Source organism: Oryx dammah, unplaced genomic scaffold (genome assembly GCF_014754425.2).
Source record: "Oryx dammah isolate SB20612 unplaced genomic scaffold, SCBI_Odam_1.1 HiC_scaffold_20, whole genome shotgun sequence".
Lineage (NCBI taxonomy): Eukaryota > Metazoa > Chordata > Mammalia > Artiodactyla > Bovidae > Oryx > Oryx dammah.
In genome coordinates, this window is record NW_024070204.1 from 69703285 (window position 1) to 69730903 (window position 27619).

A 27619-nucleotide genomic window follows, 5' to 3' on the forward strand; every position below is an offset into this window, starting at 1 on the left:
AATGGATAGTTAAGAGACAGTTAACTTTCAAAAAAATCAATGTCAAAGATACTCAGAAGGTAAGCCAGAAGAGACTTTATTCTCAAACAAAAAAATAAATAGGTAAGAGCCCACAGAAAGCAAGCCAGTGGAGGAATTTAGCTTTATTTAGAAGTCATCCAAGCAGGTATGTGAAGGGAAATAAAGCTAGGTTCTAGATAAGGAAAAAATAACTAAGGGAGCTAAATCTTAGCCTGTACCTGGATTATAAGGGTATTTTAAAGAATTTCAAAATTGCAGTCAATTAGTTAAATAAAAATCTCAAACCAACTATTACTATAATTTGGGTTAGGCAGCTGATTGATTGACTAGTTATTTTGCTATCTTATGAAATGAAATTGAGAATCAGTATAATATTAGTCATATCTGTGTAACATGATTAAGTTACTTCAGGACAATCAAATTAATATGTTTTACTATCCCCACAACTGATTGTTTTACAGGTAATTTGATCCACAGTGATGCAGCAAAATCTACTTTTGAGATGGGCTTCCAAGGCTGGTTCAACTATGATTATTTTAGTTGTGAAAACAGTCTGTCTCCATGACCTAAGCAATACAGGTGGTTGGGGCAATTCTCCAAGTACTCTAATTCAGCGAAAACATTGGCTCTTCTGGAAATTACCTGGGTCATTTGACATGGGTTTTGCTTGAGCTAGTTCAATAATTTTCCCAATTGTCTACTTTGGTTTTGCCAGAGAGAGAGACAATCTTATGATGTCTGGACACAAATATAAGCTGGAGATGGAGAATTTTCTTTGCTGTTGGGCTTAAAGGATTTTTCTGAGTTGGCAAGTGCAATCTCATCTAAATTAGGGGAAAATTGTGGGTCTAGGTCTGTGCACTGGAAATGTGTGGAGTGAAATAACAGAGATCTGTAGATGTTCCAGGTTAGGAGCTGGAATGCCACAGCACTTAGCTTTACAATCAGACTTACAGATACAGGATTTTCCATACTAGTGTTACTCAAAATTTTTATTAATCATTCTTTCTGATAATCAGTATTCCACTAACCTAGAAAAAGTCTGTATTCTGAAGAAAGAAGTTTGTAAGATTATAGTCGGAAATTATAAACTTAAAATGCTAGGACAAGATGTCATTTAAATGCCAGAGTGTGAGATGATATGGAATGGTGGAGACTGGCAAGCTGGAACATTCATGCTCCTTCTAAAGGTGGCATCCATTACTCAACTTCAGCCAATGCATGCAATGTGCAAACATGGTCCCAGACTTGCCAGATCTTCCATTTTTCAACCAAAGTCAGGAACCTAGATCTTTATACTAAATTCCCCAATGTTTATATGTTAGCAACCTCTTGAACTTCGTTAGACCCAGTTAATAGCACCTTCTCTCATCTCCTCTTGATTTCATTACCAATAGAGAAATGACACAGAAATGAGACAGCTGGAGATCAAGATGTCAACATTATTACTGACAAAGTTGATGGAAGAACAAGGCTGAAATGTATTTTCTAATTACCACTCTTCTCAGAAGAAACCTTGGGTATGCAGAAGTGTTTGGTGAGGAGAGAAAGGATGAAAAAAGAGGAATGACAGGGCTCTCAGATTGTTAATAGAGTAACTCTATCCAATTAAGAAATAAGGACCAATGAATGTCAGACCTAAGCGTCTACCCATCAGGATGAGAGATGAGAGAGCTAGAATGGAAGTCCCCACTGCTGTCCCTGTCACATGCACATTAAAATATAAGGTACGAAGAAGGCCAGGGAAGGGAGGTCCCGCCATCTGCTGTGCTGCGCTTAATTGCTCAGGTGTCCGACTCTTTACAGCCCCAAGAGCTGTAGCCCACCAGGCTGCTCTGTCCATGGGATTCTCCAGGCAAGAATACGGGAGTGGGTTGCCATGCCCTCCTCCAGGGGATCTTCCCAACCCAGGGAAGTCCACCATAGTAACGAGTCATTCATTTTATAAAATGTGCAAGGCAAACACAACTTTACTCAGTCTGAAGATACCCAGTTTGCAACTTCTGGTTTGCACTTACTCTGTTTTTAAATTTGTCAGTTAATTGTACCTTTTAGGACTAAAAATTTACAGTGATATTACTGTAGGCATAAGTATTAAAAATTTCTCTACTTTCATGGAAATTCAGCATATCAGTTAGAATACTTTTGATGGTTTTATGCAATAATTTAATAGTCGCATCTTCTTCCATAGATTAGATTTTCCTGCAAATGTGTATTGGTAAATAAATTTCAGTTGATGTCCAGTCCTGCACTCTTTTCGAACTTCCCAGGCGGTGCTGGTGGTAAAGAACTAGCCTGCCCATGCAGAAGGCATGAGATGCGGGTTGGACCCCTGGGTCTGGAAGATCCCCTGGACGAGGGCATGGCCTCCCACTCCAGTGTTCTTGCCTGGAGAATCCCATGGACAGAGGAATCTAGCGGGCTACAGTCTATAGGGTCACAAAGGGTCAGACACAGCCGAAGCGCCTTGGCAGGCATGCAGGCACGCCTGTACTCTTTTTATCTATGTGACCCCACAAAGAAAGCCAGTATTTAAGGTTCGCAGCCCCAGTTCTGACTTAACATTTCTCTTTCACTTACGCTTTAGTTTCATATCTGCTAAAACTATTACTTACTTTCAATTTCTGCCCTTGCCTCATCCTTCTGTTGATATTTTAACATCTGAGGTTGTTTTCCTGGTGACTGTTTTGACTTCTCTAGGATTCTGGTTCCTCCTCCCCTGCCCATTTCCAGCCATTCTCCCTCAAGTTGCTTTGAGTAAACACTCCTCTAGTTTCAGCACCAGAGATCTGCCACACTGTATGGTTCTCCCATTAGGCTTGCTTAAGACCCTTCAACAGGAAATAGCATTCATAGTTTTTCCATTCTTGGTGGTTCTGGAAATGTTTATTAAATACATTTTGCAGTGAGTGGACCATTGGCTGGGCAATGATATTTGTCATAACAGGATTGGTCTTGTTCTAATGGTTTGGCATTGTAAATGGGTTTCTAATTCAGCAGAGAAAGAAAACAAAGTCATCCTTGATGAAAATATCTTAAGAAAAAATGTTTCCTCTCTGGTGTGACTGAATCTCAAGAAGTACTTTTAAAATATAGCTTCATTTTTGTAAAATTCCCTTCTTAGAATCATAACTTACTAAAAATGTTTTTAATTTCATTGTAGCAATGGTCTGGGTGTTTTGGATATGTAAACCTAATTTACTGCTTACACTTTAGTGTGTTTTTGATTTTTCAAGAACTTTTTTTTTTTCTTTTTCCCAGCAAATGACATCCACATATCAAAATGATGACCCTTTCCTTGCATAGTATCCTGAGAATTTCCTCCTCTGGAGCTTTCTCCCACCCATGTTCAAGGGAGGTCTGGGGGGTCAGAGTGCTTTGAAGTGGGTACTAAACAGGATATAGGAATCCATGCCTGGTATCGTCCCTTTATGTTCTAAGATGACCCTACTGGATAGATTTACTTTCTATCTGTGGTGGAATGGGGGAATATCTTAGCTCTGGCTTCTCAACCTGTTCAGCTATGGGCCTTGAACCTCTGCTCCTGCCAGCACAATCCAGTAGGGAAGTTAGTCTGTACCAAGGCAGGCAAAAGGCCACAAGACTTGGCCCTGCCAGCCATGATCTATGCAGAGTCAGGCTGGAAGCCACAGGTTCTAACTAGGGTGAACCCTAGGCATGCAGCATCCATAAAATCTTGGCCACCCCATGATTTCCATTTATTGAGTGCTTGCAGTGGCCTTGTATCTATACTGTGTTTCATATATTACTTCTTTTCATTTAATCCTTGCAATATCCACGAGATAGGGATCCTCATGGATGAAGCAACTCAGGCTCAGAGTGGTTAAAAACATGCACAAGGTCACATAGCTAGTTAGTAGCAGAGCTACGATTTTGAGCTGGGTGTCTGATCCATTGCTCGTCAAACATGGCCCATTGGTCTGTCACTACTGTTTTGCTTTTACCTAGGCATTCTGTTCAGCATTCCAGTTCTCCATCTGGCTGGGAACCATGGCGTTTCCCCAGCTTTTAATAAACTCTACCCAGGTAGATATAAAGCTGCTATGCAGAGGGTATTCGAATATATCTTTTACCATGAATTCTCAGAGACTTAGTTTGCTAGAGTCTTCCTAACGAAATACCATAGACTCGGTGACTTGAAAAACAGAAATTTATTTTTCTCATGGTTCTGGAGACTAGAAGTCCAAGATCAAGGTGTTGCAGGTTTGGTTTCTTCTAAGGCCTCTCTCTTTGCAGCTGGCTGTCTTCTTGCTGTGTCCTCTCACTTGGTCCTCTTTCTCTGTGTGTGTCTCCTTGGTGTCTGTTTGTCGTAATCTCTTCTGATTAGGACACTAATCAGGTTGGACTCAAGTCCACTCTAACAGCTTTAACTTAACCGTTTTAAAGGTCCCGTCTCCAAATACAGTCCTTTTCTGAAGTAATGGAGGTTGGGGCTTCAGTACATAAATTTAGAGGGTGACACAATTTATCCCATAACAGAGATCAAGAGCTATCACCTCTGCCCCTGCTAGAACACACAGCCATAGGAGGCAACCCCTGAGAATTGTCAAGCCAACTGGAAATTGAAACCATAGTTTTTGTACTCCATTGCTCCATATCCTCATTTCTGCCCATTTCTCACTGGTCATTCCACAGAGAGAGAGAGACAGAGAAAGACTGACTTCAAAACACCTGTTTCTGTGCCCATGACTGAAAAGACTAGTGTTTAAGGCCATTCTCTTAATATGGAAATTGCTCCTTGGGCTCCAATCTTATTGAAGATTAAATACATGTATATCTTTACTTGAGGGTCTTGCAAGGAGATCCAACCAGTCCATTCTGAAGGAGATCAGCTCTGGGATTTCTTTGGAGGGAATAATGCTGAAGCTGAAACTCCAGTACTTTGGCCACCTAATGAGAAGAGTTGACTCATTGGAAAAGACTCTGATCCTAGGAGGGATTGGGGGCAGGAGGAGAAGGGGACGGCAGAGGATGAGATGGCTGGATGGCATCACTGACTCGATGGACGCGAGTCTGAGTGAACTCTGGGAATTGGTGATGCACAGGGAGGCCTGGCGTGCTGCGATTCATGGGGTCACAAAGAGTCGGACACGACTGAGCGACTGAACTGAACTGATATTCATCTTAAGGCCACTTTTTGATTGTTACATCATAAAATGATCCTCATCTCTCAAGTAAACACCTTTATAGGTGATGAGCATTGAAAGTATCTTTTTGGGAGGTCCTAGCAGTAGAACATAGGAGTTATGTATACAAGCTCTGGGTTCTGATTGCCTGGGTTAGTATTTGAGCTCCATCTTTCCTTCATTGTGTCACATTTTCCATATGTAAAGGGGAAAAATAATAGCATTCACTTATTGGATTTTTTGTTAGAATTAAATGAGTTAAACATAGAATGAAGTTACAATAATGTCTGGGCTACATTAAGTACTCACACATTTTAGATCTAAATTTTATTATTAGTGTGTGAATTTATAGAAGTATCTTTATCCTCTAGTGTTATTTTATCTTGGGTAATGTTTATGAAATGCACATATGTGTATCATTTATGGCATTTTTTAAGTCTACAAAAGATAAAAATTCAACCCAAATTGTCTTACACATGGCAAATAATTTATTGGCTCTTGCAAATCAAGTAATTCAAAGACATACCAGCTTCAGATATAACTTGATCCAAGACTCAAAAGTTATCTCCAGAGTTTACTTTTTCTCTACACATTTCTCAGCTGTGTTGCCTTGGTGTTATCTCCATTCTTGTTGGCTCTCTTCTCCTGCTTGAATGGTGACTGTTGTCAGCTCTTGGAGCTGCATGCCTCTGTGTTGAAATCAAGCAGAAAAAAAGTGAGCATCTTTATCCCAGGATTTCCAAGGAATAGTCAGGGGTCAACTCTGATTGGACTGGGTAAGCCCATGTGCTCACCTTTGATTGGATTACTGATGCCATCAGGATGCAGGACTTTGGCCAGGTCTGGGTCATTCATCCCATTCTTGAGTTAAAGTTAGAGTCAATTTCACTAGAAGCACATAGGTTGAAAGTGGAGGAAATTAGTATATAGCTACTAGAAAAAAGATACAAAGATTATAGACAGCACAGTAATGAATGCTTTTAAATGTATTTGGAGGACATTGAGTATAACTATGAGGACTCTGAGGTTGTTGGTATTTCTCCCAGCAACCTTTATTCCAGTTTGTGATTCGACAGACCTCAGAAATATCAACCTCAGATATGCAGATGATACCACTCTAATGACAGAAAATGAAGAGGAACTAAAGAGCCTCTTGGTGAGGGCGAAAGAGGAGAGTGAAAAAGCTGGCTTAAAACTCAACATCCAAGAAATGAAGATCATGGCATATGGTCCCATCACATCATGGCAAATAGAAGGGGAAAAACTGGAAACAGTGACAGATTTTATTTTCTTGGGCTCCAAAGTCACTGCAGATGGTGACTACAGCCATGAAATTAAAAGACACTTGCTCCTTGGAAGAAAAGTTATGACCAACCTAGACAGCATATTAAAAAGCAGAGACATCACTTTGCCAACAAAGGTCCAGTTAGTCAAAGCTATGGTTTTTCCAGTAGTCATGTATGGATGTGAGAGGTGGACCGGAAAGAAGGCTAAGCACCTAAGGATTGATGCTTTTGAACTATGGAGTTAGAGCAGAGTCCCTTGGACAGCAAGGAAAGCAAACCAGTCAATCCTAAAAGAAATCACTCCTGAATATTCACTGGAAGGACTTATGCTGAAGCTGAAGCTCCAATACTTTGGCCACCTGATGAGAAGAGCCAACTCATTGGAAAAGACCCTGATGCTGGGAAAGATTGAGGGCAAGAGGAGAACAGGGTTACAGAGGATGAGATGTGCAGGAAGAGAATGGTGTGACAGAGGATGAGATGGTTGAATGGCATCATTAACTCAATGGACATGAGTTTGAGCAAGCTCCAGGAGATAGTGAAGTACAGGAAGGCTGGTGTGTGGCAATCCATGGGGTCACAAAGAGTTGGACGTGACTTAGCGACTTGACAACATTGAGGACTCTAGTACATACCGAAATTCAGACCAAGCTCATTATGTTGGATGACTAATTATGTCTACTGCTGCTGCTGCTGCTGCTGCTAAGTCGCTTCAGTCGTGTCCGACTCTGTGCGGCCCCACAGATGGCAGCCACCAGGCTCCGCCATCCCTGGGATTCTCCAGGCAGAAACACTGGAGTGGGTTGCCATTTCCTTCTCCAATGCATGAAAGTGAAAAGTGAAAGTGAAGTCGCTCAGTAACCAGGCTCCTCCGTCCATGGGATTTTCCAGGCAAGAGTACTAGCATTATATAAAAGACAACACTAATGCTAATTAGAATTTCCTACATGATCAAGTCTATATGTCTGTATGTTAAAATACACAATGTTAAGGCATAAAAATTTTTCACATTTTGTTTTCTAAAAATGGAGAAGGGGTTTTTGACTCCTCTTTTTCATCATAGCCACTTCCCTCCACCTGCAAAAAGGGACCACTTTGGGTGGATCACTACATGATTTAAGAATTCATCTTTTCTCCTTTGGGGTGATATTCTGACCTGGTCCCACTACACTGGGGGAAAATCTAGCTATCTCTCTTGCGATGCTTCTTCATCACCAGATCCTAAGAATTCCAGTTCAGGCTTAGGCACTGAAAACTTTGCAGAGATAAGCACTCAAATTTGCCAGGCTTTGTTGAGACAGAATAGCCTTTCTACTTGCTTCTAGTCCATTCAAACCTGTCTCACTTGGCTTCTGGAGCTCTCTATGTATTTGAGCCCAGCATGCTTGAATTCTACTTTGGCATTTAGGGTCAAAGCCCCTGTGCTTTGCTTCCTTTGTTTAATATCTCCCTTGGAAACATTGTAAAAGAAGTAGTGGTGTGCCCAAGGCAAGAATTCAGGTAGTGCCAGGGCCCCTGACTGAAATGCCATCATAATATCTTTATACCAATACTTAACTGCACCTAATTGTGCACTGCAAACATAACTTTTGAGAACATTTAGATATAATATTATTGTCTCTGAATTCCAGAACTAAAGTTCCAAAGAATGAATAAAAGAGAAATCAAGGACTCATTATATGGCTCACATGCTCGAAGAATATAGATCAGTAGTCTGAACTGGGCTGTCATAACCCCTCATTAAGAACAAAGGAATCTGGCTCAGAGAATCAAACTTGAGTAAAACATCTTAATGGAACCAACTGTTTACTAATATGATTTCCATGGGAGGAATCTGGCCCTAACTCAAAATTTTTTTTAATACAAATTAATCTACTAAGGGGATTTGTTTTCTTAACCCAAAGCCTGAAAATCATTTTTGTGAAGTACACCACTGTATACAGGGTGACTGTTTGTGCATTCCTCCTTGTTAGGAAAAAGAATGGAAAACATCAAATCTTGTCAAATGAAGCAAAGGAAAAAAATTAAACTTTCATTTGTAGGAGAGAAAATAACACTAGGGAGACTCAAATGCCTGCTCTGTATTACGAGGCAGTCTCTAATTGAGCCCTCCTTCAAAAATCCAACTTCACAACTTATTTCTTAGAAATTCCCTCTAATTTAAACTGCTCAACAGTTTAGCATCTGAGAATGTCCCCTTCTGAGCTGGAAGGACTAATGATCAAAAAGAAACGTGAGATATAAAGATACTTAACTTCTCTCAGGCGAGTTCAGTGATTTAGAAGAGATTGATATGCCAGTTTTTCCTGATTTTAATGACCTTTCCCTCATGTGGCTTCCCTGATTCCCGTAATAGCACTTTGTTTATTCAGATAATTTTCTCTCCAGCAGGAGCTCTTACATGCTTTAATAACCTTTTCTCATAAATCAACTCAGTATACTGTGAAGTTTGATGAGGTACAGAGGCTAGGAAGGGTTCCCTCAAGACTGCCAACTGGGCCTCTGATTGCTCCACTGCTCCCTCCTGCACCTCCAAGTGGGCGGATGTTGGGGTAGGGACCTGGAGGTAGGACTTGACTAGGTGGAGAGGTCACCCCATCGTAGCCCAGGAGTGAGTGCAAACTCTGAAAAACAGCAGTGAAGACGTTCCCATGTGAAGGGTCACTAAGAGTCGGACACGATTTAGCGACTGAACAACAGCAGCATGTGAAGAAACAAAAACCTGTATTTTAAAAAAGAATTTATTTTTATTGATTGATTGATTAATTTTGGAGAAGGAAATGGCAACCCACTCCAGTATTCTTGCCTGGGAAATGCCATGGATAGAGCAGCCTGGCTGGCTACAGACCATGGGATCTCAAAGAGTCCTGCACAACTGAATGCACACACATTTGTTTATTTATTTGCTTGTTCAGTTATTATTTGTTTTGGCTGTGCTGGCCCTTCGTTGCGGCACTTAGGCCCAGTAGTTGCAATGCTCGGGCCTAGGTGCAGCATGTAGGATCTTAATTCCCTGACTAGGGATCAAACCCAGGCCCCTGGCATTGGGAGTGTGGAGTCTTAGCTACTGGACTGCCAGGGAAGTCCCCCAAATCTGAATTTTTATCCAAATTGAGTGAGTCTTGGGTCAGAGATTCTAGGGTTGGACTTTCATTATCTCTAAAGAATTCCATACATTTTCCTTATCCAAGCCTCTATTTACTGGGTTGGCCAAAATGTTTGTTTGAAAAGTTTGAAAGAACTTTTTGGCCAACACAGTAGAAATGAAAAAATATCTCCCCTGGATGATTTGGGTGAATTAGATGGTATCCATTTGGTAGCATGAAATAGAACGCAAATTGTCATTGACACAAAAGAAAAATTAATGGATGATGATGTTGAGATACCCAGAGAAGGACTTCAGGAGCAATCTAATCAAGGGTATCAAATGGTATTAAGGTGTTTTTTTCTTTTTCTAACCTCTTGGCTTTGGTTCCCACTAGACAATCTCAGCCAGGTTTTTTACACATAGTGAGAAAAATGGCAGTTAGTCCTAATCTTAATAACTTAGATCCAAAGGAAAAGAGAGACCTCCTTTCTCTTAGCATGTCTATATCAAACTTCATAGTTTACATTGGGGTTCACTCTCAGGGTTGTATATTCTCTGGGTTTGGACAAATGCATAATGATATGTACCCACCATTATAGTGTCACACAGAATACTTTTACTGTCCTAAACATCCTCTGTACTCCACATACTCATCCCTCTACCCTACCTCCACCTCTTGTATTGATATTTTACTGTCTCCATAGTTTTGCCTTTTCCAGCATATCACATATTTGGAACCATAGACTGTGCAGCCTTTTCAGACTTCTTTCACTTAGTAAATGCATTGAAGTTTCCTCCATGTCTCTGCATGCTTGATAGCTCATTACTTTTTCACCCTGAATAATATTATATTGTCTGAATGTTCTACAGTTTATGCATCCATTCACCGCTAAGGGACATCTTGATTGCTTCTTCAGTTCAGTTCAGTCTCTCAGTTGTGTCCAACTCTGCAACCCCATGAGCTGCAGCACGCCAGCCCTCCCTGTTCAGCACCAACTCCCGGAGCTTACTCAAACTCATGTCCATTGAGTCGGTGATGTTGTCCAACCTTGACATCCTCTGTTGTTCCCTTCTCATCCTACCTTCAGTCTTTCCCAGAATCAGGGTCTTTTCCAATGAATCAGTTCTTCACATCAGGTGGGCAAAATTTTGGACTTTCAGCTTCAGAGTTAGGCCATCCAGTGAATATTCAGGACTGATTTCCTTTAGGATGGACTGGTTTGATCTCCTTGCAGTCCAAGGGACTCTCAGGAGTCTTCTCCAACACCACAGTTCAAAAGCATCAATTCTTTAATGCTCAGCTTTCTTTATAGTCCAACTCTCACATCCATACATGAGTACTGGGAAAACCATAGCTTTGACTAGATGGACTTTTGTTGGCAAAGTAATGTCTCTGTTTTTTAATATGCTGTCTAGGTTGGTCATAACTTTTCTTCCAAGGAGCAAGCGTCACCATCTGTAGTGATTTTGGAGACCTGAAAATAAAGTCAGCCACTGTTTCCACTGTTTCCCCATCTATTTATCTTGAAGTTATGGGACCAGATGCCATGATCTTAGTTTTCTGAATGTTGGGTTTTAAGCCACCGTTTTCACTCTCCTCTTTCACTTTCATCAAGAGGCTCTTTAGTTCTTTTTCACTTTCTGCCATAAGGGTGGTGTCATCTGCATATCTCAGGTTATTGATATTTCTCCCAGCAGTCTTATTTCCAGCTTGTGCTTCGTCCAGTCCAGCATTTCTCGTGATGTACTCTGCATATAAGTTAAATAAGCAGGGTGACAATATACAGCCTTAATGTACTCCTTTCCCTATTTGGAACCAGTCTGTTGTTCCATGTCCAGTTCTAACTGTTGCTTCCTGACCTGCATGCAGATTTCTCAGGAGGCAGGTAAGGTGGTCTGGTATTCCCATCTCTCTAAGAGTTTTCCAGTTTGTTGTGATGCAGACAGTCAGAGGCTTTGGCATAGTCAATAAAGCAGAAATAGATGTTTTTCTGGAACACTCTTGCTTTTTCTATGATCCAGCGGATGTTGGCAATTTGATCTCTGGTTCGTCTGCCTTTTCTAAATCCAGCTTGAACATCTGGAAGTTCATGGTTAGCGTACTGTTGATGCCTGGCTTGGAGAATTTTGAGCATTACTTTACTAGCATGTGAGTTGAGTGCAATTGTGCAGTTGTTTGAATATTCTATGGCATTGCCTTTCTTTGGGATTGGAATGAAAACTGACCTTTTCCAGTCCTGTGGCCACTGCTGAGTTTTCCAAATTTGCTGGCATATTGAGTGTAGCACTTTACCAGCATCATTTTTTAGATTTGAAGTAGCTCAACTGGAATTCCATCACCTCCACGTGCTTTGTTCCTAGTGATGCTTCCTAAGGCCCACTTGACTTCACATTCCAGCATGTCTGGTTCTAGGTGTGACCATATCATCGTGATTATCTGGGTCGTGAAGATCTTTATTGTATAGTTCTTCTGTGTATTCTTGCCACCTCTTCTTAATATCTTCTGCTTCTGTTAGGTCCATACCATTTCTGTCCTTTATTGTGCCCATCTTTGCATGAAATGTTCCCTTGGTATCTCTGATTTTCTTGAAGAGATCTCTAGTCTTTCTCATTCTATTGTTTTCCTCTATTTCTTTGCACTGATCACTGAGGGAGGCTTTCTTATCTCTCCTTGTTATTCTTTGGAACTCTGCATTCAAATGGGTATATCTTTCCTTTTCTCTTTTGCTTTTTATTTCTCTTCTTTTCTCAGCTATTTTTAAGGCCTCCTCAGACAACCATTTTGCTTTTTTGCATTTCTTTTTCTTGGGGATAGTCTTGATCCCTGTCTCCTGTACAAGGTCCTGTCCTCAGGCACTCTGTCTCTCAGATCTAATCCCTTGAATCTATTTTTTACTTCCACTGTATAATCTTAAGGGATTTGATTTAGGTCATACCTGAATGGTCTAGTGGTTTTCCCTACTTTCTTCAATTTAAGTCTGAATTTGGCAATAAGGAGTTTGTGATCTGAGCCAGTCAGCTCCTGCTCTTCTTTTTGCTTACTGTATAGAGCTGAAAGATGAACTCCCCAGGTCAGTAGGTACCCAATATGCTACTGGAGATCAGTGGAGAAATAACTCCAGAAAAATGAAGAGATGGAGCCAAAACAAAAACAACACCCGGTTGTGGATGTGACTGGAGATAGAAGCAAAATCCAGTGCTGTAAAGAGCAAAATATTGCATAGGAACCTGGAATATTAGGTTCATGAATCAAGGCAAATTGGAAGTGGTCAAACAGGAAATGGCAAGAGAGTAAATGTCAACATTTTAGGAATCAGTGAACTAAAATGGACTGGAATGGGTAAATTTAACTCTGATAACCATCCTATCTACTACTGTGGGCAAGAATCCCTTAGAAGAAATGGAGTAGCCATGGTAGTCAACAAAAGAGTCTGAAATGCAATACTTGGATGCAATCTCAAAAACAGCAGAATGATCTTTGTTTGTTTCCAAGAGAAACCATTCAGTATCACAGTCATCCAAGTTTATGCCCCAACCAGTAATGCTGAAGAAGCTGAAGTTGAACAGTTCTATGAAGACCTATAAGACCTTCTAGAACTAACACCAAAAAAAAAAAAAAGATGTCCTTTTCATTATAGGGGACTAGAATGCAAAAGTAGGAAGTCAAGAAACACCTGGAGTAACAGGCAAATTTGGCCTTGAAGTACAGACTGAAGCAGGGCAAAGGCTAATAGAGTTTTGCCAAGAGAACGCACTGGTTATAGCAGACGCCCTGTTCCAGCAACGCAAAAAGACTCTACACATGGTTTCTTCTAAGTTTTGACAATTATGAATAAAACTGCTGTAAATGTCTGTGTGTAAGTTTTTACATGGACTTAAGTTTTCAGCTCCTTTGGGTAAATACCAAGGAGTGCCAGAAGCGTTTTTTTTCAACACATGGAGATACCCAGAGGCTAGCTTTTCCTGTTGGTTAATTCAGTGGCTCAGGACTACAGTATCATGACTGGCCCACAAGCATTTTCTGCCCACTTGGTGAATTGATAATGTGAGCCATCATGACCGTGGAAGAGCTTTAATGATTCCAGAGGTCACAGGAAGAAATGAGGTTATGCAGTGAGGAAAAGTGAGATGATTCCTCCTGCATACCTTTAATTAGGGAGTAAAATCTTCATGGAATCCCAGCAGATCCTGCTTAGGTCTTATGGACCAGAATTAGGGCACACAAAAATGCTCTAGCTGGGAGAGAGGTTGAAAGTGAGCACCTCTTGTTTGTAACCTCTTACAGAAACAGCAGTCATTACCAGCTGTCTTCAAGTGACAGACCTTCTCAGTCTGAGCCTGTTTCCTCGTCTGTTTCCTCCCTGTTAAGTAAGGATAGTAGCAAGTATTGTTGCAGAGGTTTTGCAACAGCTAAATGAGATAGGGGATAGAAGATGCCCAGCATGACATGAGGCACTTACCGCACATTTTCTGAAAGCAGGCTTGCCTTCCTGTTGTCTGGCTGGCTGTTTAAGGTGACTGCCTCCTTGACACAACAGAATGCTGCTCTTGGTTCACTGAGATGTATCTGGGACATCAGAACTCAAAACTCCTGCTCTAGCTCATGGATGATCCATTTACATGGCCCCTTTTTTGGAGCAGTATCACTGATGTTATATTATTTAGTCACAAAAACTGTGAGGAAGTCATTTTCACCTTCTTCTGAATGTGGGAATTGAAACACTGAGAATGAAAGAGTTGGGACCCCAGTCTTCAAGGCGTTTATCAACATGGGTTGTAAGTCTAGAGCTGTGGGAACCATTCCTTCTTTGAGAATGAATCTACACATCCACAGAGATCTTGCCAAGAATAACATAGACACCCATTCTGTGGAAAAAGCTTTCTTGCTCAGGTCTCAACCAGTGAATTTTTCTTGACGGTTCCTGGAAGAAATGTTTCTGCAGACAGTTGCAAATGTGCTTCTCTATAGCCCAAGAACATCATTATTTCCATCTCTGCCTTTTGGTATCCACTCCCAGCCTTTTCCCTCCACTCGAAGGACCAGCTTTGAATCCCTTTTGCTTCTGGTTAATTCACTAGCATGTTGGAAGCACTGAGGAGAAAAGGAGGCAGTGCGTAATGCAGCATATGTGCTGAGACACAGCCCAGAGCAGCCCCCAGCACAGGCTCCTCAGCTTATTTTGAGGGCCATCTGTGGGCATGGTGCTACAGCCTGGTGGGGATATTGAGAGAATTTCTCTTCTGAAGAACTAGGGTAGTAGCCTTCTCTTTCCTTGATTTTGCCCCATGTGTGATGCACACATTCCTCCTGGAAGGGGTTGTTAAGTTCACATGCTTCTTTACCCGTAGTGTATCAGAATGCAATGAATATTCACATTGGTTAAGTGGGAGGTAAATTATCAATTTGCCTTGACTTCAAAGCATCACTCTGAATTTTGCAGGAGTTCCCTAAGGTACAGTCTCCTCTTCCTGCCTTTCCCATGATAGTGTAGCTTTGCCTTTTGGGAAATGTTGTCTTTCTCTTTCAACCACAGAAACTTTTGGAATGCAGCATTTTCTCAAACCTGAGTAAAGGTATTAACATCTTGAAGAACTGTTTAGGTGCAGTCTGTGAGTGTGTGTGTGTGTGTGTGCGAGAGAGAGAGAGAGAGAGAGAGAGAGAGAGAGAGAGATGAGTTAGAGGGAAGGCAGTAAATATCTTTTCTCTAGGGCAATGAGAATTTCTCATTTATTTGCAAAAAGCTGAAGTCTTTAGAGTGAGCAGAAGCATTCTCTTGCCATTTTTTATGAAGCCCCCCAAGTGCCTCTCCACAGTTGGTGCTTAGAAGCCTGCTGCACGTCTCTGGCTGTGCTTGGATGGGGACAAAGAGGGCAGGAGGTGGAGGGGCCCAAGTTTGTGAAAAGCTTCCCACGTCCACTCTGTGGAACTTGGGACCTAGCCAGCTGCCTACAAAATCTGCAGGAAGTGTTATCAGGAAGGAAGTTAGTGACAGGTGAATATCTAACTGGTATTAAGACTGGTAATTGGTATTCTTGTACATGGCATGGTGGCATTATTGGGTGAGCTGTTGTGCTCCTCTTTTCATTTGATTAAAATGCAAACAGTATCACCCAAGAAATCAAATCAAGAAAGGGTCTCAAAGCATTTTTATGAACAGTGGAGACAAAACAACAAATACAAACAAAGCATTCCCCATTTATAGAACTATATGTAAAAACTACCAGAAAAGCAGGAAACATCCTGATTAGGTGCAAAGATTTTCCTCAGAACAGGGTTCTTGACATTACCCTGATGCTCACCCAAAGATCATGAGCAGGTCACTTAACCTCTGACACTTAACAGGGTTAACTTTTCTGGTGGAATTATAGGATTGACCGCAGGGACTTCTTGTGCATGCTGGGGCAAGCTGGGATTGAGGAAGGATGGGAGCTAGGTGTTCACTAATGACTGAGCTTTTTATTTTGTTTCGTAAATTGGAAGATCTTTTCTAGTCTGAGTGAACTCCAGGAGTTGGTGATGGACAGGGAGGCCTGGCGTGCTGCGATTCATGGGGTCGCAGAGTCGGACACGACTGAGCGACTGAACTGAACTGAACTTTCTACTGTTAACACTTGATACATTTGTACATGTATTTTTCTGTGTTGCATTTTAACCACAGAGTAGTCACTGAGGAAACAGCTGATTTTGGAATTCTGGGCTTATGTGGCTCATTTTAAAGAGTCTGAAAAGAAAACCTGTGTGTGTGGGGGGGGAAAGAGTCTGTAAAGAATTATTCTTCTTTACAAAATAATCATTTTTGGAGGGAAAGGCCAAATCTCAAATTTCTTTTAGTTGTTCTTCCAAGGAAGAAATCCTTCAAAGTTGAACATGATTTCAATATTTCTATGCTTTTAAATAGGTAATAAGTGCCAAAATTTTAATCTAATTGTTTCTCAGACTCAACAAACATGGTTCTCTGCAGAGGAGATAAACTCTGATGCTCAATAGGTGGAAGCAGGTGGGGTTGGGTGTGGGCGATGATCAGGGCGATGAAAAGCTGTGCATTTCCCCTCTATCTGCCTCTAGCATCACTTCTCCCACCCTGTCCGACCTATTACAAAAGAATGCAGAGACCTTGCTATGAATTTATGATGACATCAACCCCATTGACTTCTAAGAGTTAGAAATTGGCTTTTTGAAAGTGTTTAGCCTAAATATATGATACAATCACAAAGGCTATACTTTAGCCTAGAACAAATCCAAATTACTTTGCTATTAATGACAGATAAAAACCATTTTTTCATCTCTTTTCTACAACAAATAATATGTTGCCTAGTTCAGAATTACAGTGTATGAATAATCCCCAAGATCAAAAATACTTCACCTCGGGTATTTTCTATTAAGAGCATGCTCTGTAAACATTTTTGCATTTACCTGTGTCTTCTGGTACAAGTGTGTAATAGGTTGGTGCATGTAGTACGTGCATTTGTTCAGATTACAAAATAGCATCCAGTTGTTTTCCGAAGTGTTTATACTACTACAAACAGTTCAGGTAGCTCCAAATCCTCACTGTTACTTGTATTATCAAACCAATCAGTCTTTGTTAAATAGCTGTTTACATATTGAAGCAATAATGTGGTGAAAAAAGTCACCAAAGATAACATCAGGTATACATTTATATAAAGTTCATAGAAAAGGCAAAATGAAACAACATATTGTTTAGGAACACATACATAAAACATTTTCTATACAGTGAATGATCAGTCTAAAACCCATAATGGATACTTTGGGGAGGCCTGTTCTTCCTACCCTGTAGAGGCAACTAATACCACATGTAGGGGATCATCTTCCTCCTTTAGGATTTGGCAACTTTATCACACTTGATATGCTATAGACAATATGCAGCTTGTATCCTTTGTTTTTAATCAACATAAATTGCATCATTTGTACATATTTTTCTGAAATTTCCTTTTCACAATTTTATTTTTTAAATCTGTCTATGTTGATGCATGTAGGGATAGATAATGCATTACCATTGTAGCATAATGGGAATTCCACAATGTAAATATTCCATAATACAACTATACAATGTTTTATTTACCCGTTCTCCTACCACTGGATATTTAGATATTTTTAATTTTTCACAATTATAAACAAGGCTGTAGTGAACATCCTCATAAAGGGTATTCTTAGCATGTTCTATATGTAGGGTACTTACATGGAGACTATATCATGTGACATGCCGAGTTGAATGAAGTACAAGGTGGAGTTAAGATTGCCGGGAGAAATATCAATAACCTCAGATATGCAGATGACACCACCCTTATGGCAGAAAGCGAAGAGGAACTAAAGAGCCTCTTGATGAAAGAGAAAGAGGAGAGTGAAAAAGCTGGCTTAAAACACAACCTTCAAAAAACAAAGATCACGGCATCCGGTTCCATCACTTCATGGCAAATAAATGGGGAAACAATGGGAACAGTGATAGACTTTACTTTCTTGGGCCCCAAAATCACTGCAGATGGTGACTGCAGCCATGAAATTTTAAAAGACTCTTGCTCCTTGGAAGAAAAACTATGACCAACCTAGACAGCATATTAAAAAGCAGAGACAAAACTTTGCCAGCAAAGGTCTGTTTAGTCAAAGCTATGTTTTTTCCAGTAGTCATGTATGGATGTGAGAGCTGGATCATAAAGAAAGCAGAGTGCCAAAGAATTGACTCTTTTGAACTGTGGAGTTGGAGAAGACTCTTGAGAGTCCCTTTGACTGCAAGGAGCTCCAACAAGACAATCTAAAAGGAAATCAGTCCTGAATATTCATTGGAAGGACTGATGCTGAAGCTGAAACTCCGATACTTTGTCCAACTGATGTAAAGAACTGACTCATTGGAAAAGACCCTGAAGTTAGGAAAGATTGAAGGTGGGAGGAGAAGGGGACAACAGAGGATGAGATGGTTGGATGACATCACTGGCTCAATGGATATGAGTTTGAGCAAGCTCTGGGAGTTGGTGATGGACAGGGAAGCCTGGTGTACTGCAGTCCATGGGGTCGCAAAGAGTCGGACACGACTGAGTGACTGAACCGAACTGAACTAGCATGTTCTGCTGGTTAGACTTGTTACTTTACAGTAGTACATGGGTCATTGTGGCATCAACTTTAACATCATGGGAAACCAGCTACTTCTGTGATTACACTGTAGTGTGCTGCGGCCAGCTTCTTTTATTTTGCAAAAGGAAATTGTTAAAGTTTCATGAATTTGAAAAAGCAATCATTATAAAAAGAAAAAATTCCATAAATTTACAATAAAATAAAATTACCTTTTAATATAATAAATACTCAAAACTCATCCCTCCCTAATTATTTTACTGCACTTTCTGATTCTCAATGCTATTGAGATAATCTATGTTTATTATTTCCGTGTGGTAGAAATAGTGTATGATGGTGCCGGACTGTACATCTCCTCTCAACTTTGCATTGTACTGTTAGCTTGAGATCAGCCACAGAGGGAATATTTGCACTATAGAAATCAGCAGTGCTACAAAATCAAGGCATAATTTCTTTTGTTGATTATAGAGACCAAGAGTTGGCAAACTCTTTCTATAAAGACACAGATAATAAATATTTTAGGCTTTGTTACTGTTACTTTTCTTCTTCCTTCTCCCCTTTCTCCCCGTCTTCCACTTCATAACTTCCTCCTCCTTTTCTCCCTCCTCTTTCTTCCCTTCTCCCTCTTTCTCCTCTTCTCCCTCTTTCTCCTCCTCTTTCTTCCTTATAATCCTTTAAAAATGGGGTGGGGGGGAAGCAATGAGCTAATGAACTTTATAAAAATAGGAGCCCATGGACTGTAGTTTGCTAGTCCCTGTTCTAGTTGTAACAACATGACAGAGAAAAGGCAGGAATGCAGGTTTAACTTGTGTGGTGTTTATGCGGTCTTTTTGCATTGTGAATAGCTGAAGAAAATTGATGAAATGTTCTCCCAGTGTTTGAAAACTATTATCTGATTTAACAAAGAAGTTACTCATCCTTTACAGACAAATGAAGTTTTGACATATGTTCTTATTATTTATTTCAATTTCATCTTACTCATTAATGTAAGTGAAAATATCAAACAACATTCATCAGCGACTACACCTGGAAATCTCATTGTTCAACATTAATCAACACCACTGGATCATACTCATTGAATTATGAAGAAAAGAAATACTCATTCATCTAATTCAGATCCCTTATTACACTTAATTTCATCTTCTCTCTTGCTTACACATATACACCTTATTCGTATAGTTGACACACTTTTTTCTTATGTATGGTTTTCCAATTTTCACTTAAAAGTATATTTGCATTATGAGTATTATTAGTATTATGAATATTATCATCGCCACTTTACATTTTGACTCCCCACCAGTCTGTGAACTACTCCAGGACATGGACCCTGTTTCACTTACTCTTTCTGTGCTTCAATGTTCTTGTCTGAGAAATAAGCTTAGTAATAACCACCTCCTAGTGATGCAATGAAGACTAAATGAGATAATATATGTAAAATGCTTAAAGTGGTGCTTGACCTGTAATAAAAACTTAATAACTCTTAGCTATGGTAACTATTGTTCATGGTGGTGTTATTAGTTTTATCCTCATTCTCCACAAAATCATGGCAGCTTCAAACCCCAGGATAGTTCCCAGCCTAAAGCTGAAACTCCAGTACTTTGGCCACCTCATGGGAAGAGTTGACTCATTGGAAAAGACTTTGATGCTGGGAGGGATTGGGGGCAGGAGGAGAAGGGGACGACAGAGGATGAGATGGCTGGATGGCATCACTGACTCGATGGACAAGAGTTTGGGTGAACTCCGGGAGTTGGTGATGGACAGGGAGGCCTGGCGTGCTGCGATTCATGGGGTCACAAAGAGTCGGACACGACTGAGCAACTGAACTAAACTGAACTGATGGCGGGAACACTGCAAATGTAAAATTCATGAATGTGACCTCTTTTTAGAAATCAAAAAATTCAAACTATTAAATTTGTTTCTAATGTATTTAGGACAAGATGCTAGATGCTGTGATAATATTAAGATATGTAAGACATAAATGTAATTCCCTTCTTTAAAAAGTTGGTAATCTAATTGGGAACACTGACCACCCTAAACAGTACATGGAAAGTGCCAATAAAATGGAACAGGCTGAGTCCCATGAGGATAAGAGGTCAGGGAACCCACTAATTTCTGCAATAATCAGGCAAGGCTTGAGGGTGAAGTGGGTCATGGACTGAGCTGTTTCAGAGAGGTAGAATTTCCTTTTTTGTGGGCTCCTTAATGCCACAAATTAATGTAGATCCTTTAAAAAAGAATATCCCTGCCTCTGTTTTAAAAATCACTTTCTTCTCTCTATGAAATATCCTCAGTTTCTCTCTTATGTCTCTAAAGGAGCATTTCACACCTGGAACAATAAAACCAAACTCTTCTGTATGAACAGCTCTCTGCATCTTTGCAGACACGGATGGTATTCATACCTAAAAGCATTTGTAAATTCCTAACCACCAAAAACAGTATTCCCACATCCCATGAATTGCTGCAGCAAGCCACTGCAGGAACATTCCTCTTTTGTGTTAAAATTCTCAGAATCTGACAGGACATCTGCTGCGAGAGGGCCTGGCCTCCATCTTAATGGGGGTCTCATCATATAAAGCCGTCCTATGGCGAGCCAGGCTCCCTCTGAAATGACCTCACCCAGCTCCACAGGCCTTTTCTCTCCATGCCTGTTATGTTTCTGATCTACTAGGTGTTGTACGGCTCTTATTATAAGCTTAGAAAGAGTCTGAAGAGGAAGCATGATGCCAAGAGTGATCTTGGAACATTTGTTAGCCTGCCAAAAAAGGCCGCATGTTCTGCCAGCTAGGATTCTAGTACTACACAGTCAAGCTGGTATCATGCAATATCTTTGTCTTTTCATATTAGGTTTTCTGAGGGGGTAATCAAATTCACTCTTTTCCCCTCTGAGTTATAAGTCTTTCAAGAAATAGATATCCAAGTTATATAGGGCTCAAAATGTCCAAATCATAATTGGTGAAAATGTAGAATGATGTGACCTGACAGTGTCTAGTGAGTGTTCTATTTTTTTACCCCCAAGTCTAGACCTTGGGATGAACTTGAACAAAGCGGATCTGCCCAGCAGACACTCCACCAGCCAATCATGTGGATGGACACAGCCACCCTCACATCCTTCTGAGGTCAGGGGACCAAAAGAGAAGCATGGAGAATGAGCCCAAGCAAAGACTTCAAATCAGTACCCTGCACCATAGCAATTGGTAGACACTTGATCCTAGAGGCTGATCACCTCATCAAACAGATAAATCACTTCTCACAGGGGAGAACCAGAAAAGAAGTAGAGAGGACGGCAAAAGTCTCCCACTCCTCCCCCACAGCCAGTACTTCTAAGAAGGGGATATTCCTATTTGAGAAGCAAGGTTTTGGGAAGAGGAAAAGGTGCTTCACTATATGACATGCAGAGAGGAATACCTCACTCACCAGATTAACTGGCGATCAGTCACGTGCAACTACAGATGATGGCGAATTGTCAGTGGCTTAGAACACTCTCTCTTTGCCCCCCCCTTCCTCTTCCACCTCCACTTTTTTCTTTCTTTTCTCTTTCCTCCCCTTGCTTTATCATTTTCCCCCTTGCATTTTTCCTTTCTGTTTTTCTTTCAAGAAGTATTTATTGAGTGCTTAGTGTATGGTAGTGATAGAATGATGAATAAGACCAATATAACCCTTACTTTCAAGGAACTTACATTCCTTGAATGTAATTGAGACTGTTAAAATAGTAAGTACTTAAGCAAATAGTAATTATAAGTCATAGTAAATGATATAAAGGAATCAAATATTTGATATAGAGAATAATGGGAGGCATTTACACATTTATTTAGATCTCTTATTAGGTGTCTATGGAAAGGTGTTCTTGGAGACATGCATTTCAACTGAGTCCTGAAGGGTAAGAAGAAAACATGGGAGAAAAGGGTGGTGAAGACCTTTTCCTATTACTTTATAGGACTGGCCCTTGTGGAGGCCAGAGAAAGCACCCTGAACCAAAGAGCTGGCCTGTAGTTTTCCTCTCTGTAGTTGACAGTGGCTTCCTGGAGTGTTGTGTTGGCAAGGATTTTAAGATTCTTAAGGGCTCAGGAGTAAGGAGACCCATGGAATACCGGTTGTATCTATCATAGGAGTGGGAGGGGCCCCTGGGCCCCATTTATCCCTATTCTGGAGGATTTTTCTTATGATCTAATGTCTAGGACATGAGCTGGGAAGACTGTGGGATGATGTACTTCCCCATTACTTCCCTTAAAATCAACTTACTCCACTCCAAGCCTTTCACAGCAGAAGTTTCAATAATTCATTCAGAAACCATATAGCCAGTGAGCTGCAGGGTGGACCCCACCTTAATTTATCTTTTCAAAATTATTCTGCAGCTCTCCTATGTGTCACTTGAAGCAGTCAAATTCCTAGAGAGAAGAAAGATGAGGAGTTGACTCCTTGATCCTGTTTTCCCATTTTAGAATTTTCTTGGAATTTTACCATACAGAAAATTAGATGGACTGTTTCTGTGAGGCTGGAAGATACTGAGAATTGATTTGGAGTGGCAGAACTATTGCCTCTTAAATGAGATTTGTCTTATTTAATAAATAACCTGCAAAACCTCAACTCACATGGAGTGTATGCAAACCCACTCACAGCCATTTGGATTTGTGTTACTTCAAGTATGATATGCCTGCCGATGGTGGTATGTGAGAAAATGTTAAGTGCTATGCATGCGTGTGTGCTTAATCACTGAGTTGTGTCCAGCTCTTTGTGACCCCGTGGACCGAAGCCACCAGGCAGGGTGGTATGAGGACTTTTTAATCATAATAATAGTTTTAATGTATAGTAGAGAAGCATTGGTTTATTATTTATATAAGAGATCAAGTTACCTTTTACAGTAAATCTATTTTGCTAAGCAAGGTTGATTTTTAAATATTAAGGGGTTAATTGTATAGATGGTATATGAATATAGCAAAGGTATGTGATGATACATACACAAATAGTCAAAATTTGGGAAACACTGATTTGGAGTTTGTTTATTTATTTATTTATTTATTATTTTACTTTACAATTCTGTATTGGTTTTGCCATACATTGACATGAATCCACCACGGGTGTACATGCGTTCCCAAACATGAACCCCCCTCCCATTGGTTCAGTTGTGTTCCCCGTTGAATTTACGCTGAAGTCTTAACCCCTAGTACCTCAGAATGTGACTGTATTTGGAGGTAGGGTCTTTTACTAAGTGTGGCTCCTAATCCAGTATGACTGATGTCCTTATAAAATGGGACCATTTGGACACAGAGACATGCATGCATGGTGGGAAGATGATGTGACTAGACATTGAAGACAACCATTTACTAATAAGAAGAGAGGCCTGAAACAGATCCTTCCCTCACAGCCCCCAGAAAAACTCAGCCTTACCCAGATGATACCTTGAACTTCTAGCCTGCAGAACTATGAGATACTAACTTGTACTGGTTAAGCCATACAGTCTGTGATACTTTGTTGCAGTAGCCCTCACTAACTAATACAGAATTTATTTTCATACTGTTGTTGTTCTGTCCCTAATTCGTGTTTGACTCTTTCTGACCCCATGGACTGCAGCAGGCCAGGCTCCTCTGTCCTCCACTGTCTCTTGGAGTTGGCTCAAGTTCATGTCCATTGAGCAGATGATGCTATCTAACCATCTTATCCTCTGTTGTCTCCTTCTCCTTTTGCCTTCAGTCTTTCCCAGCATTATTATTTTCATATGCTTGAAGCTAACTGCCTCCTGGACAGTTGTTGACATTTTAAAAATATGTGCTTCTAAAGGGTAGAAACCTGTAAGTGCCTGTAATGCCCACTGGCAGATGCAGAAGTGGATTATTAAATTCTGTTTTCACAGACTTTGTTAAGTGTGAAGAAAAGGTAAGATATTTATCAATATTCATGTCATTTAGTGGAAACAGCACTGGCCTTAGTGTCCACAGACCGAGGCTCGAGGTTGTATTCAGCCACAGGCTGAGGGGTTTGAAACAAATTCCTGCTCTAGTGGGACCCTACGGTCCTCATTCACTTCCCCATTTCCTCACTTCAAGACTCATGTTTAGAAAGTGTGTGTCTCTAAAAGGTCCAAAATGTCAATCATCCCCACAGCTGGAGCCAGGGAGAGTCAGGGCAGGGCTCTTGGGACATGTGAAGAAGTTTGACTAGCTGTCTAGACAGACAACCTCAATGTTTAAACTTGACTGAACATCTGTTAATCATCCAAGATGCTCCTGATGCCATGCCAGCCTGGAGGTGGTCACCTGGGTCCTGGCCACCAAAGTCTTTGTGTGATCATGGCAACTCAGGGGCTATAAGATAGTGAATTAGTGTGAACAGTAAAGAGTTTGTATGTTGCCTACCTAGAATCCAGGTCCTAAATGATACTGGGAATTTAATCAGGGTACTAGCTCTGTTCTACCACAAATAATACTAAATTTTCCTTCTAATTGGCAGGAGTCCAGAACCAAAACCCCTCATCACCAACTGTTTAGTCTGGATATAAGAAAGTGGATAAATTTTCTTCTCAAAAAGTAAGTTATCTAAATTGGAAAAAGCATTTCTTCTTTTAGTCTTTATTCCAATAGAGGCCTCTTCTCCAGCCCCTCACGACCAAGTAAATGCACTTATTCTAATATTAAAGTTTGTCTCCTAGGATGTAGTTGTTCTCTCTCCCTTGCATTTTGGGGAACTTGGAGTGAAAGCAAGAAAGGAATTTGAAAATCAATCAAATGGAATACAATTAATTAAATCAAATCATATCAACCAAATAAGGGCAGTGTGTAGTATGCTGCCTTGTTGGCCCCATCTTGGGAAATAAGAGTCAGACCGAGACTTCGGCTGGGTTAGTTTAGGTTAGCTTCCATTTTCCTATACAGTGATGATTCCTGAAGTAGCAGGGGAAATTCATTGCTGTCCCTCTGCTATGTATTTAGCTTGCTTCAAATGAGGGGAAAAGTGATCTGGGGAGGATGAAGAGGGTATTAATGCTTCTTCCAGTCTCTTCTCCAGTACCATAGTGTCAGCACCAATAGTAAATATTCTCTGAGACACTGTGTTAGGCTTTGGGGATCCACCAATTAGCAAATGCAGTTATGGCTCCTGGCCTCTTGGAACCTACCATCTAGTGATAGGAGGGGACCTTGATGTTTTCAGAGCACCAGGTGTGCTAGTAATTTACATGGATCATCTCATTAAATGCTCCCAGCAACCCTGTTGTTGCTATTATGATATCTGTTCTGCTCTTTGAAACCTAAGGGCGTACGTGGTTCAGCTTTGTCTACGGTCTGGTGATGGTCGCATTTGATTTCAGGCACTAGGGTGTATAGGCACCTGTCCGTCCCGTTCTCCCACTTCCCAGCGCAGCCCCATAAACAAAGTTATAGCTCTTACCCCCAGTCTGTTTCCTTGTGTACTGGTGCTCTGGGAACCAGAACACATCCCTGGCTGGTCTTTGGTTTACTGACCCATATCTCGGTCTCTCCTGAGACCCCAAAGTTCAGTTTGGCATTCTTATTTTTAATTTAGCTCTCTTTCTCCCAGAGCTTAATTGCAGAATGTTGCTTCAGTTCTGCCATCCACTTTTCTCCCATCTCTCTTCTGATCCCTTCATTCTCTCATTTTCACACTAACAGTTTGATGAGGAGGTTATGCCTGATCCTGGGCTGGTTTTTCTTCCAGATTTTGGTTCTGTATTTGAGATTTGGGGATGCAAATTAACCTTTTTTTTTTAAGCAGTGGCAAACAGATACAAGGAACTTGAGGAAGATCAAATTCCAGGATCAGCTTATGAACCCCCAGTTTGGCCCCACTGAAACTGCTGGAATATACAGACTGATCTTGATGTTATAATGGGGCATCATGCTCCTTCCTCTTCCCCACACCCCAAGTTTAAACTCTGGGGTCTGTTTAGCCGGCCGGTTACCTGGAGGGCTGTAGATGATAACTGGCAGACAGAACGTCTGTGTCTCTAGGTTTTCCCTTGGAGGCAGAGCTGCAGCCTGACCTGATATGCTTTCTGCCTGAGAGCAGGAGCACAAGGTGCAGCCCTGCCTACTTGCTGGCAGGTGGGCTACAGTGAGAGTTGGTGGCGCCTGCCTGCCGCCTTTATAGCAGAGTATTTCCATGCACTAGACCCAGGATATGGCCTTTCTGGGAACTCACTAGGCAGGGAGGTGATGATGACAGGAGTCGGTGGAGAGAAGAACAGAATTGTTGGTGGAAGGTCCCCCCTTTTCTGAAAGAGTGAAGGTAAGAGGAATAAGCACTTCCTTCAGACGTCTGACATACGATTTCTCCAGGTAGTGGACTGTGGAACCCTTCTTTCTGGGTAGAAAGAAAGAGCCAGAGAAACACTTAGTGCTGGAAGAGTCAAATCCTTTCAGGTTGCATATGATAGAACTGGGCACCTGGGTGACTTGCCCAGGGGTACACATCTGCTCAGGAGCTGTATTAGGGAACCCAGGAGTCCTGACTCCCAGCCTGACTGAGGCTGGAATTTGGAAGCTTCTCCTTGAGAACACCCACATGCCTGCAAACAGTTTTCAGCTTACTCTCAATACCTTCATATAATAGTTGAGGTCTCTTTGTTCAAGAGCTTTGATGAAGTGGCCTTAGGCAGTACATGGCTTATCCCATTCCCAGCTCAATTGGCTTTGTCTGTTGATTGTCACCCTCTTGCCAGCAGCAACTGTTCTATACCAGGAACCCTAAGGGCAAGCTAAGAAAATCAAAGAATGATTCTAGTAGGTGCCCTATCTCTCTAGATCAGTTGGGACCAGGGAGAGATGTTTCCTATCCTGTCTTCCTTATCCTCACAACCTTTGGGAATTTTTAATTTGAATTTATACTTATACAAATAATAATATGAGAACTATAAAGAAAGGATGTTCTTTCATCCAGAGAGGAATATGGGAAGAGCACAGGCTTTGGAGTGGAGGAGGCCTGCATACAGATTCTAGCTCTGGCACTATCGACTTGACACTAAACTACTTACTTAATAACTCTT

At 41.0% G+C, this 27619-nt stretch overlaps 1 long non-coding RNA gene across 1 annotated transcript in view; it reads left to right on the plus strand.

Annotated features, from left to right (window-relative positions):
* The window catches only part of LOC120879700, a 71182-nt gene extending 46043 nt beyond the window's left edge, over nt 1–25139 (plus strand). Inside the window, exon 3 of the long non-coding RNA XR_005724859.1 lies at nt 25069–25139. This is a non-coding gene — a long non-coding RNA (uncharacterized LOC120879700). The remainder of the gene's footprint in view (nt 1–25068) is intronic.
* Nucleotides 25140–27619: the final 2480 nt, after the last annotated feature.